The following is an 11,545-nucleotide window of genomic DNA, read 5'->3' as shown; positions in this document are numbered from 1 at the left end:
GGCAGGGGATCGTATCTCCTAGTTAGTATAACAGGAGTCTGGAAAGGATAGTAAGTTGAGATTCATGGAGGAGTGGGCCTGTATAACCCTAGATAGGTGAGATATGTAGGAGAGGCCGCTCCGAAATATAGTTGGGTGAGACCCATGGGCGAGGCCGTAGAGACCGTAGGGTGAAGGTAGGGGATCAAGGATCCCAAGACTTATAGATCTAGAGTGGCAAGGTAGATACAACGGTTTAGATAACTGAAGTGTCCTTTGGAAGTCACTGGGAGTAACTGGGAGATGGAGTTGAGTTCAGTAACCGGTGAGGAGTCTGGAAACCAAGATGATGGCATATTAGTTGGGACCAGGGTGGCCTCGGTTCATCCGGAATGCGGATAAGAGACAGTAGGACCTCCAGACATGAGCAATGATGGGTGAATCCTTGCATGAAGCAACCAGTTGGCCAAGTGATGCTATGCCCTCATAGTTGGATCACATAATCTCATAGCGAAGGATTTGATCCTGTTGCGCAGGTCTCGTTTAAGTCTAATCGTTGTAGGGATGAATCTTTTACTCGAAGGATTATCTGATCCATCCGCTAAGTTGGGTGTTCAACACTGAGACATGATAAGAGGAAGCATTCAGTGGGTAGCAGCGAAGAGATAGCACTGAGAGTGACTATAGATTTGGTACAACATAGGGGTGTCCCACACAAAGATAGAGACGGTTTTTGTTTATGGAAAGTTGCCTTGGGAAGGCCAGTTAACTCGTAGGAATAGAAGGGGTGAACCCTTAGGATGCTCAACATGAACACTCAAGGAGTACCCGACGGAGTACCGATTGGATAAGAGCAGTGTACTAAAGGTTTATAGCGATTGTATAGTTCTCCATAGGACACCCTCGAGGATTAGCAATTTGCTCAAGCAAGATCGGACGGAAGAAAATTGAAGCGGTTCTTTGAGTATTGGACTGGACAGACAGAGTATGCATCGTATCGGAGTACTGTGAGAGGTTGCAGGGTAGTTGGTCATAGTCGACTTCGAGAACAAAATCTAATTTACTTAGGGGAGAGTTGTAACACCATGTTTTGAAAAGTACTTTGGTGGCGGTCTCAGAGGCCCAGGGTATAAGCGATTTAGCCTTTTATGGGTCTCGGGATTTATTCGTAAGGTTTAAGGCTTGGCCGTGTAGCTAGGAGCGTAAGGCTTCTCGCCACCTTTTCATGGATATAAAGTTCATTGAAAATGGACTTAGAACGAAGAAGTTATAGCATATTGAAGATATTCGCATAAATGGTCCCTAATGGAAATGTTTGGCAAGCAAGTCCCATGCATGCAAGGGAAGCATGCATGTGTCCGGCTGGGTACACCCAGCGTAAGTTGGGAGTACGCCAAATGTAGTAGAGTAAAATGATCGTGGGTGTGGCAGGAGTACGCCCAACGTACGAGAAGTACGCCGATCGTACTCTCAAAGACCCTAAACCCTAATATTTAGGGCATGTCACTATATAAAGAACATAACATCCTAGTTATCATCCTCCCTATCATCTTTAGATAGCCACAATGAAACCGTAACCCTCCCTTGAGTGTTCTTGGAGCTTTGGAGGTCATTAGAGAGCATTTTGGTGATTGTGAAGCCATTTCCTAGCAAGTGAAGAGTATATCAAGGTGGTGGATCAAAAAGGAAGCAGTAGATCCGAGTTTGGGGTTCCATTTCATATCACCTGGAGGTATAAAGCTATAAACTTTACGTAAGAGTGCTTAGATCTAGTGTAGTTTGGTTTTGAAGTCATTTTGGTCCAAAGGATGAAGCTTTATAGTCCAAATCCGATTTTTAGGCTAAGGGTTGCCACTATTTGTTGGATTAATGTCTAAGTCCATAACTATATTTGGTATGTACTTGACCCGACCCGGCATGGTCCATTTGGGTTGCACTTCACCGACACAATTTATATGGATAATCTTTTGAGAATAGTATGTTTATGATTAATATTAATATATTATAAGTTCTAATATATATTAATATGGAATCATATTATTTAATTAGTATTGATCAAGAATTAATTAAGTGATCAAAATGAACTAATTAAATATGGACTCTTGTATATATGGAATGGGCCAAGTTCATTTAGGTTGGGCTAAGCTTTCATGGATAGTCCATGGAGTGTTTAACCCATGGATCATATGAAATGAAAGGTCATGGGTTTAACCCTAGTTTCCCTACTATATAAAGATGTCCTTGGTTGGTGAAATTGGCACTAGTGTGGTACACTATGAAGGGCTAGCCAATTTCACTAGAGAGAACCAAGTATCCATATTCTCTAAAGTCTTCCAAGGTGTTTTGGTAATTTGTGATTCCACTTGAGGCTTCCACACTATTGGGGCTAAGCTCTTAAAGCTTGAATACATCAAGCTACATCAAAAGGTATGTCATCTAACTAGTACTTTGTAGTACAAGTGCTTCATAATATGCTAGTTAGGATTAAAGCCTTGGAAAGTTCTTATTTGCATGTATTATAGAGAAAACATAGATCCAAGGTTTATAGGGTTGCATGTACACCATAGGAGTGTTAGAATGCTCAAAACCCAACAGTGGTATCAGAGCCTAGGCTTGTTTTCTTCTTATACTTGCAAAACTGCTTAAAAAATCGAAACTGTTGTTGTCTGATCATCAGACTCGGCGAGTCCATCAAGGGACTCGGCGAGTCCATGCCTAAAAAGTGATCAAATCGATCCAACTCGCCGAGTTGGTAATGCACTCGATGAGTTGGACCCCCAGACAACATATTTTCGAGGTTTTTGGCTAGAAATGGACTAGGAACATTACCCTAAGTTGTTTTTGAACTTATAAACTTGTTTTTGATGTGGTAATGTTCATTCTAATCCAATTTCAAAGATAATTGTCAATAGATTCATGTTTTGTATTAGTTTAAAGGTTAGATTAATTACATGAAAAAGTTTGATTTGAATTATCTTGTGCTTATGAGTTGCTTAGATTAATAGAAAAGTTGAATGAAATAGTTGTTTTCAATCCAAATTAATCTAAGAGTTGATTCTAAAATGTGTTTTTGTAACATGTCCTCAAGTTATATGAAAAGTCACATTTAAGTTTCATAAAACTCATAAAAGTTGGCAAAGGTTACAAAAATGAAGAGTCTAGTTCTAATTAATTGGAGTTATGACTCCATAATTTGTCCTCAAGTTATGGAGGACCAAGAGTCTCTTCATTAAATAAAATAAAAATAAAAAAAGGTAACCTTAATTAATTCCATAAGTTATAAAATAAAGAAAAGTTAATTCTTTTATTAGTTTAAAGTCTTCCATAACTTGTCCTCAAGTTATGGAACTTGAAGAGTTTTTTTGATTAAAAACTACTTTAAACACATAAGTTATGGAATTAATTAGTTTTGAATAGTTTCAAAACTTGCCCTCAAGTTTTGGAATTTGTAAAGTTTTCTCTTATGAATACTTTAATTCCAAGTTAGCCCTTAGAATTTTAGGAGTTAAAATTCAACCCTTATACTTTATAATACTATAAGTTAATATATATATATATATATATATATATATATATATATATATATATATATGTATGTATGTATGTATGTATGTATAAGAGTAAAGTCAGTCTTACCGCTAGTACGCCTCATTCACGAAGCCGGTCTGTAAGGTGGGTGTAAGGTTGTTCCCTATAAAATGGCAACTTAATGGGTGTCCACTCTCACCCACCGCTTGCTTGACTGGTGGAGGGTCGTTAGCCGAACGGGTTTGACAGGACTATAATTCTCCCTTCATTAAAAGTATTAATGATAAATACTAAGTAACTAAACTCTTAGTAATTCTCAATCTTAGTTACTTAGGAAAATTTGAATAAGGTGCTAATCCATGAAATTACACTTTACACTTTGTCTAAGTCGTTAGTGGAGCGCGTGTGGTTAACCGGCACACTAACTTGGACTTAACAAGGTAGGTAAAGGGTGACTTAATATTTATCATAGTATCGATGGAGCGTGTGTGGTTAACCGGCACATCGATTGAGGGGTAAACACTTAAGGGTACCAAGTAATTTGCATGGTTACTTCACACCATGTTTTGTGATTCTCAGCATCCCAGTCACAAAACCTGAAGGGCACACTCGAGATTGAAACATGCCATTGAACAGTTCAATGAATCTCAAAGATCTAGGAGTTTCAAATCCAATTAAAACCTAATAATACATTTCGTTTATCTTGGTGGAAATTGGTGAATCGTCATTCACCTAGCTTCAAATATTTTATAGCTTGGATTACGACATCCCTCTTCTAAGTTATAAAATAGGTTGTTGGGTCCTAGCCTTAATATTTCATATTGGGTGTATATTAAGGACTTAAGATCAACTATCTTGAATATCTCCCAAAACATGTCTGGTTTAGACATTTATGATCTTCCCAAATCTCTTGAAACAAGCTTTCCTAATGAAGATGATGTCCCATGGATATCATACTTCTTTCTCCTCCTCCAATTATTCTCCGTAACCCACAAGTTCTTGAAAAGTTTAAGGTCACTCAAGCCCTATTGGCAAGGCAAAGTCTAGGTGTGATCACATCTTGGAGATGTAGTCACATATTGACAAGTCGGGAGAGTTGGGTGTCAAAGTCTTGAGAAAGTTGGTGGTTCAACTACTTTCTAAGACACATAGTGAGTTCCTTTGGGACACCTATGAAACAGACTATGACAAGACCCTTAATGATCTTATCTGTTTGCTATGATCAACTTCCTAAAACTTAATGGAGATTAACAATGATGACATTGGATATCTAGTAAAGCATTCTCTTCCCAATGGAAAGGGATCGACCATAGTCAACTCGGTTGACCAAATGGTAAAGAGAAAAAACAAAGTCTGTGATAGTCCCGTGTATCATTATCAAAGGTTCCATTTGTTTATATTGCCAAAGTAAGGGTCATTAGTTGCGAAGCTGCTAAATTTACCTAAGGATGTTAAAGTCAATAAGTTTGACTCTACTTCAGGTAAAGTCCACTATCTAACTCTGCTAAGTTTCTATTCTGAGATTCTTATTACATGATGTGACTAGGTCACATGTTGATGTTTTAAGAATCAAAGAAAAGTGAAGGAACTTAAAGAAAGAATATGCTGAATCTGATCGCATAGATGGATTTCTATCGCGTAGTTTGAAGATCGGATTCTTGAGCTACTTCTTAGGAGTTATGGGGTATTGCTTAAGAATAGATAACAACAAGTTTTCATATGGATTGTAAGGATAAGTTTTTCCGCATAGTTTTAAAATAAAAGAAAATTTTTGATTTTATTTATTTTAAAATATCCTTACAATGGCATTTGAGGAAAAATTGTTGCTTATATGATTCCATTAATAGCAAGAGTGGAATTATGAAATTGATTCTTTTATTTGTGGTAATGTCTAAATTTACCAAATAAGGAAAGATTCTCATCACCCAAGTCTCAATTGGACCAGAACTTGGAATCATGCAAGTTGTATAGCATGATGAATGAGAACTTTCAAGTATTGGAAAATTAAGACTAATTACTTGTTCACATGGATGTGTGAGTCAAGTAAAGGACTAAGGGATCGAGTACACATTCTTGTGCACTGGTCAAGTCCACCACAAAAGATCAATAGGATTATTCGTCATAATTTACTAAAGTTCAGTAAATATGGTTATACTTACAAGATTAAGTGTAATTCTGAGACATTGGAAAAGGTTCCAATGGAAGGCAGAGCGAATAAGAAGAATCAGATTAGGCAGAAGGATAAAAGTTTCTCAAATCTGAAAAGATGGGAGAGTACTTTAGTATCAGTTTTGTGATCATCTTAATGATTAAGAAACCATATCAAAATTAGTTCTCTAAGGAAGTATTAGTGCATTCTTATGACTAAGAAGAAGGGATCTTGAAATGTTGAAATGGTTAAATCATGAAGACGAGTCATACTTCGTTCCAATACAAGTCTTAGAGTCATACTCCAAGATTGTAATTTGAGTGACATGTCTTAAAGAAGGTTTAAGAAACACTTATCAAATGTAAGAGTAAAAGTTTTCTACTCATGTACATTTGAAATTGGTAAGTTGTGATGTTTTGGATAAAACAAAGACCAACTAAGGCCAATTGTGTGAAGTGTATGTCTTGATTAGAATCCGCACTATCTCTTGGATGTCTGACAAGGGAGTATTATAGGTCAAGAGGACGGTGGGAGTCTTAAAGGTCTTGAAAGTCTCAAGAACTAATCAAGAATGAAATCTGAAGTTCCTCACTAGCACACAACTTGAGGTTTATAACCTATCGTGTTGACATATTCTGTGCCCATTCCAGTTAAAGTTGGCTTTGCATATGAGTTCTTAGAGTTCTCAATGTGTTGCGCAACAACTTGGAAGCAATGGCAGGCCCTTGAGCTGCCAGGTGGCAAGAAGTTAAGATTGAGTTCAGTCCATATGAGTTCGGATTTGTCATTATCCTTGTCTTGTGACTATGGTTTTGACAATTCACATGGATAAGAACACATACACCATTAAATCTAAGTGTCATAAGGTTTCTCTCCGATTCATGAATATGATGGTGAGGAAACACTTTCACTAAGTAGATTTTAGCTAGATAGCAATTGTGATATTTGTATTCTCAAAGTCGTTAGTGGAGCGTGTGTGGTTTACCGGCACACTAACCTGGACTTGTGAGAAGTGGCAGAAAGGTCTAACCATTATGATTACAGCATCCCTCTTCATAATTGTTTAGACACACAAGTGTGCTATCTAAGGGAAGGTGTATGATTTTGATAAAGTTTTATCAAAACAATCTAGTATCAGAAATATGAACTTTGGTAAGAAAGTCAGCTGATTTCTGAGTACATGTCAAAGCTAGTGGGAGCATAAGTGTTATGCTAATAATCATCATGTTAGTGGGAGCATGATAATTATGATAAGTATTGCAAGTTAGCAATGTTAATTATAGAAAACAAAAGGTTTCAATTGGGAAAGAGTTGTTTTACTATAATTAAGGGAGAGGAAATTATACTTCATCTCAAATCTATAAGCTTAGATCGTGAGGTTTTAATCATTTAGTCAAGGATATATATATGAATTTCATGTTGGAGTGGCTCAACATAAGGAAATTCTATATATGGGTCCATTATTTGCGTTCTAAAATTCGGTTATGATTACGGCATCCCTTTTCATAATCTGAATTATGAGAACTTGGCAAATTGAAATGGAAATGTTATAGCAAAAGACTGGTTTAGTCTTTATGTGAGACATCATGAATCGTGTCCCATATGCGTCGGATATAGGATCGATTACATGTGCTATATTCATCAGTTCTAAAATTTTCCAAATGCCTAGGGCATTAAGAAGGGAAAAAGGTCTAGAATTGGATATGACTAAAAGGATTAAACAATTGTCGAGGACAATCTAAGGTTTACCAAAGATTAGTTGCTCAAGGACAGTTGGAAGTATAGTGATAATTCTGGAAGGGCCATATTGACATAATCTGTAAGGAGGCAACTCTTGTTCAGAAGTGATAGTCAAAATAGAATCTGGATATGTTTCAAAGTTAGAATTTTCAATCTGTGTAAGATTAAGGAAACTTAATGCAAGAAGGATGTCTCCAAGGAGTTGATCTCCTTTGGAATGCTCTGTAATGTTTTTTGTCAAGTCTTTATGACTTTGTGCATAATCATTACAAGAGGATTAATGCATATAAATTTAGAATCTAACAGATTTCAGTAAATGGCATGAATTTGGAATTCTTGCATTTGCAGTAAGGATTTGGGAGTGTGAAAAGAGAATCATTGAAGTTATGTTCAATTGATCTAGTTCACAAATTAAATATCATAGACAAACATAGTATGCATACTTGGTGTGTGGCATGACTAGTGTTTAGAAAAAAAAAACATAGTGTACATGCTTGGAGCATGGGACAACTATTGTTTTAAATTCAAGAATAAAGTTGATAGCTGAAATAGTATACAATGAATAATGTGCAATCATATGGTGATAAATAAAAGGTGATTTATTTATGTTCATAGGTTTTGATACCATATTGGATTCAATTATTCTTGTGTTTCACTTTGCATGTTTTGACTTCCCGAATAAACTAGGTTATTCTTCCGGAATGACTACGTTATTTAACCATCCACAATCGGTCATATGTTGGAAGTAGATATGAATTAAGACTGTCATGGGTTGGCTTGAAGAGGTCTAAGGTGTTGGACAAAGGGCTACAACACTCATGAGTGCTCATAAGTTCTGAGTATTGGATTCAACCCGCGCTCATTGGAATCACTTCATGGATTTTAATCACTAATGATCATGAGACGATAATATCTTATATTCTTCAAACCTAGAGATATGAGTTGTTACTATGAGTTGGTTGTACATTGATTGCACGAAAACGCATTTGGTAACTCGGTGCTATAAAACGTGCCTTTGTCTATGATTCAACAAGTAGTAGAACAAGCCATATGAGTCGAAGTTTATCCATTCCTTTTACCTTCGGGATAAAAGCGATATTTGTGGGCCCCTCGATGATTTGATGATGACAAATGGAAGTGCTCGGCCGGGCCAGGACTGATTTGATTTATTCAATTAGTCAGTTGTCATAAATCGGAAATCGGGAAACAACAAATGGACAGAGAGAATGATTATAATCCATGTCTCAGTCCATATGATATCTAGAATGGAGGAATATATGATCCCTTATCTAATGGACAACTCATTGACAAAGGTCAGAGTTCATCGACAAGGTGAGAGTTCGACAGAAGCTTTTGAGAGCTACGATTGCCAGTCGGTTCCTGAAGTCATACGCAATAATAGTTTTAGACTTATCCAAGTGGGAGACTGTTGGATTAATGTCTAAGTCCATAACTATATTTGGTATGTACTTGACCCAACCCGGCATGGTCCATTTGGGTTGCACTTCACCGACACAATTTATATGGATAATCTTTTGAGAATAGTATGTTTATGATTAATATTAATATATTATAAGTTCTAATATATTAATATGGAATCATATTATTTAATTAGTATTGATCAAGAATTAATTTAGAATTAATTAAGTGATCAAAATGAACTAATTAAATATGGACTCTTGTATATATGGAATGGGCCAAGTTCATTTAGGTTGGGCTAAGCTTTCATGGATAGTCCATGGAGTGTTTAACCCATGGATCATATGAAATGAAAGGTCATGGGTTTAACCCTAGTTTCCATACTATATAAAGATGTCCTTGGTTGGTGAAATTGGCACTAGTGTGGTACACTATGAAGGGCTAGCCAATTTCACTAGAGAGAACCAAGTATCCATATTATCTAAAGTCTTCCAAGGTGTTTTGGTGAATTGTGATTCCACTTGAGGCTTCCACACTATTGGGGATAAGCTCTTAAAGCTTGAAGACATCTAGCTACATCAAAAGGTATGTTATCTAACTAGTACTTTGTAGTACAAGTGCTTCATAATATGCTAGTTAGGATTAAAGCCTTGGAAAGTTCTTATTTGCATGTATTATAGAGAAAACATAGATCCAAGGTTTATAGGGTTGCATGTACACCATAGGAGTGTTAGAATGCTCAAAACCTAACACTATTGATGCTAAATGACTCCTTAGATTAGAAAGTTGTCATCTTGGTGGTCTTAATGGGTTCATGCAAGAGTTGAGACCACTTTCATGGAAGTAGAATATCTCTTTTGGAGTTTGGACTTGTTTGGGGAATGTAAAGCCACCAAGTTAGTGACTTTATGGATTAAGACGTTGATAAGGACTTGGATCTGTGATTGTAGCTTCTGGATCTGAGCATTAAGCATTTAATGGGAAAATGACTTAATAGAGGAGTGCGTTGAGCTTACATGCAGGTACGCCTATCGTACACACCATTTGGCTAGTATGCTTAGTGTACATAGGATTACGCCCATCGTACTCATCAGATATGGGCCTTGTGAATTTTGGGCCTCGGTTTGGGCCATGTAGAGGGATTTTGGTTCTTTGGGCCTTAGTGGGCCATCACAAGTCAGATAATGTGGGTCAAAAAGATTTTTGGGATTAGGGTAAGGCCCATTAGAGGGATTGGGCCTAATTTAGCAAATTGGGCCCTTAGTGGGGCCATTACTGGGCTTAGGAAGCCTATCCAGTGTTGGGCTTTTTATATTATGATTTTGAGCCCTAGATATGGACCAAGTTGGAATAGGGGTAGAATGGTCATTTTTACCCTAATTAGAATTATTGATTTGGACTAAGTGATATTTTTGTATTGATAGCTCGGGGAGTCGAGAGATCAACAGTTCGGGGTTTTGCCAGCTAGCAGCGAGGGTTATTCACAGAATTCTACAGTCAGTTTTGCGAGGTGAGTTTTCTCCAGTAAGAACGGGTCTAATGCATTAATGTCGTCCCGTTTTTGTATGTTAGTGTATACCAGATTTAGATCCAATGTTGGGGTTAGCTCGGTGCAATTTATATGTTCCAGATTTAAGTCCGATGTTGGGTGAGGCCCGAGGAAGGATTATAGATATGTTTCCAAACTACGGTTCGATGTCGGGTGGTACCCGAGGCAGTAGTGAATTTTTAGTTATACTTGTTGTCTTTGTGATACTTATAAATGCTTGGTAGGGAGATAAGTGTGGGTGGGGACCCGTATCTCATTACTAACTGAGTGTGGACGGGGATCCATATCTCATTAGTAGTAGAGTAGGGGCGGGGCCCAAGATAGGCCGGGTCATGAGACTAGGAGTTATAGTATAATGATTGTTTGTTATGTATTAGCATGTTTATATGTTATTGTTGTATGTGTGCAGCGGGCGGGGCCCGTAGACAGGCGATTTTTAGTAGAAACAGATATGTATACCAAGCGGGGCTCGATGCCAGACGGCGCCTGATGCCAAATTCATCCGATGACGTATGAGGCCCGATGTAGCGGGGGTAGGACCAATGGTTGCAGTATGTGTTTATGTGTATGTTATGTGGTAGTATGGGGAACTCACTAAGCTTCGTGTTTACAGTTTTCAGTTTTAGTTTCATGTACTTCCGGTAGCGGAGGGAAGGGCTCGAGATGACTGTAAGGCACACACCAAGCAGTTTTAGCCTGGGATGTTTACTTTGATAAAAATAACATGTTTTGGTATGATACGTTGATTTTATATAATGATTTTTGTTTATGAATGAAATGGTTGATAATTATGGTTTTATTAATGATTTAAAACAAAATTTTCGAACCGTAGTTTTGGGATGTTTCAGATATCACCAAATCTTGAGGGCGAAAACCACAGCCCCCAACTCCAAATAGTGTATAGGATAATTTGCCTCATAAGGCTTCAATAGCCTCGAAGAGTATGGAATCACATGACCCCGCTGCATCAAAACTGACCCTAAACTAGTGATCGATGCATCATAATATACCACAAAGTCCTCGTCACCCTCAGACAGTGTCAAAATCGGCGCCTCACACAATCTCTGCCTCAGGGTCTCAAAAGTTGCTTGCTACTCAAGCCCCCAGTGGAACATGACACTCTTCTTCGTCAATCGGATCAAAGGAAATGCTATCTTGGAGAAATCTTGAATGAATCTCTG

This window comes from Lactuca saligna, chromosome 8, assembly GCF_052625555.1.
Source record: "Lactuca saligna cultivar CGN05327 chromosome 8, ASM5262555v1, whole genome shotgun sequence".
In the NCBI taxonomy this organism is placed as follows: domain Eukaryota; kingdom Viridiplantae; phylum Streptophyta; class Magnoliopsida; order Asterales; family Asteraceae; genus Lactuca; species Lactuca saligna.
The sequence above is the reverse complement of the archived record's forward strand: the minus strand, read 5'-3'. Positions refer to the sequence as shown.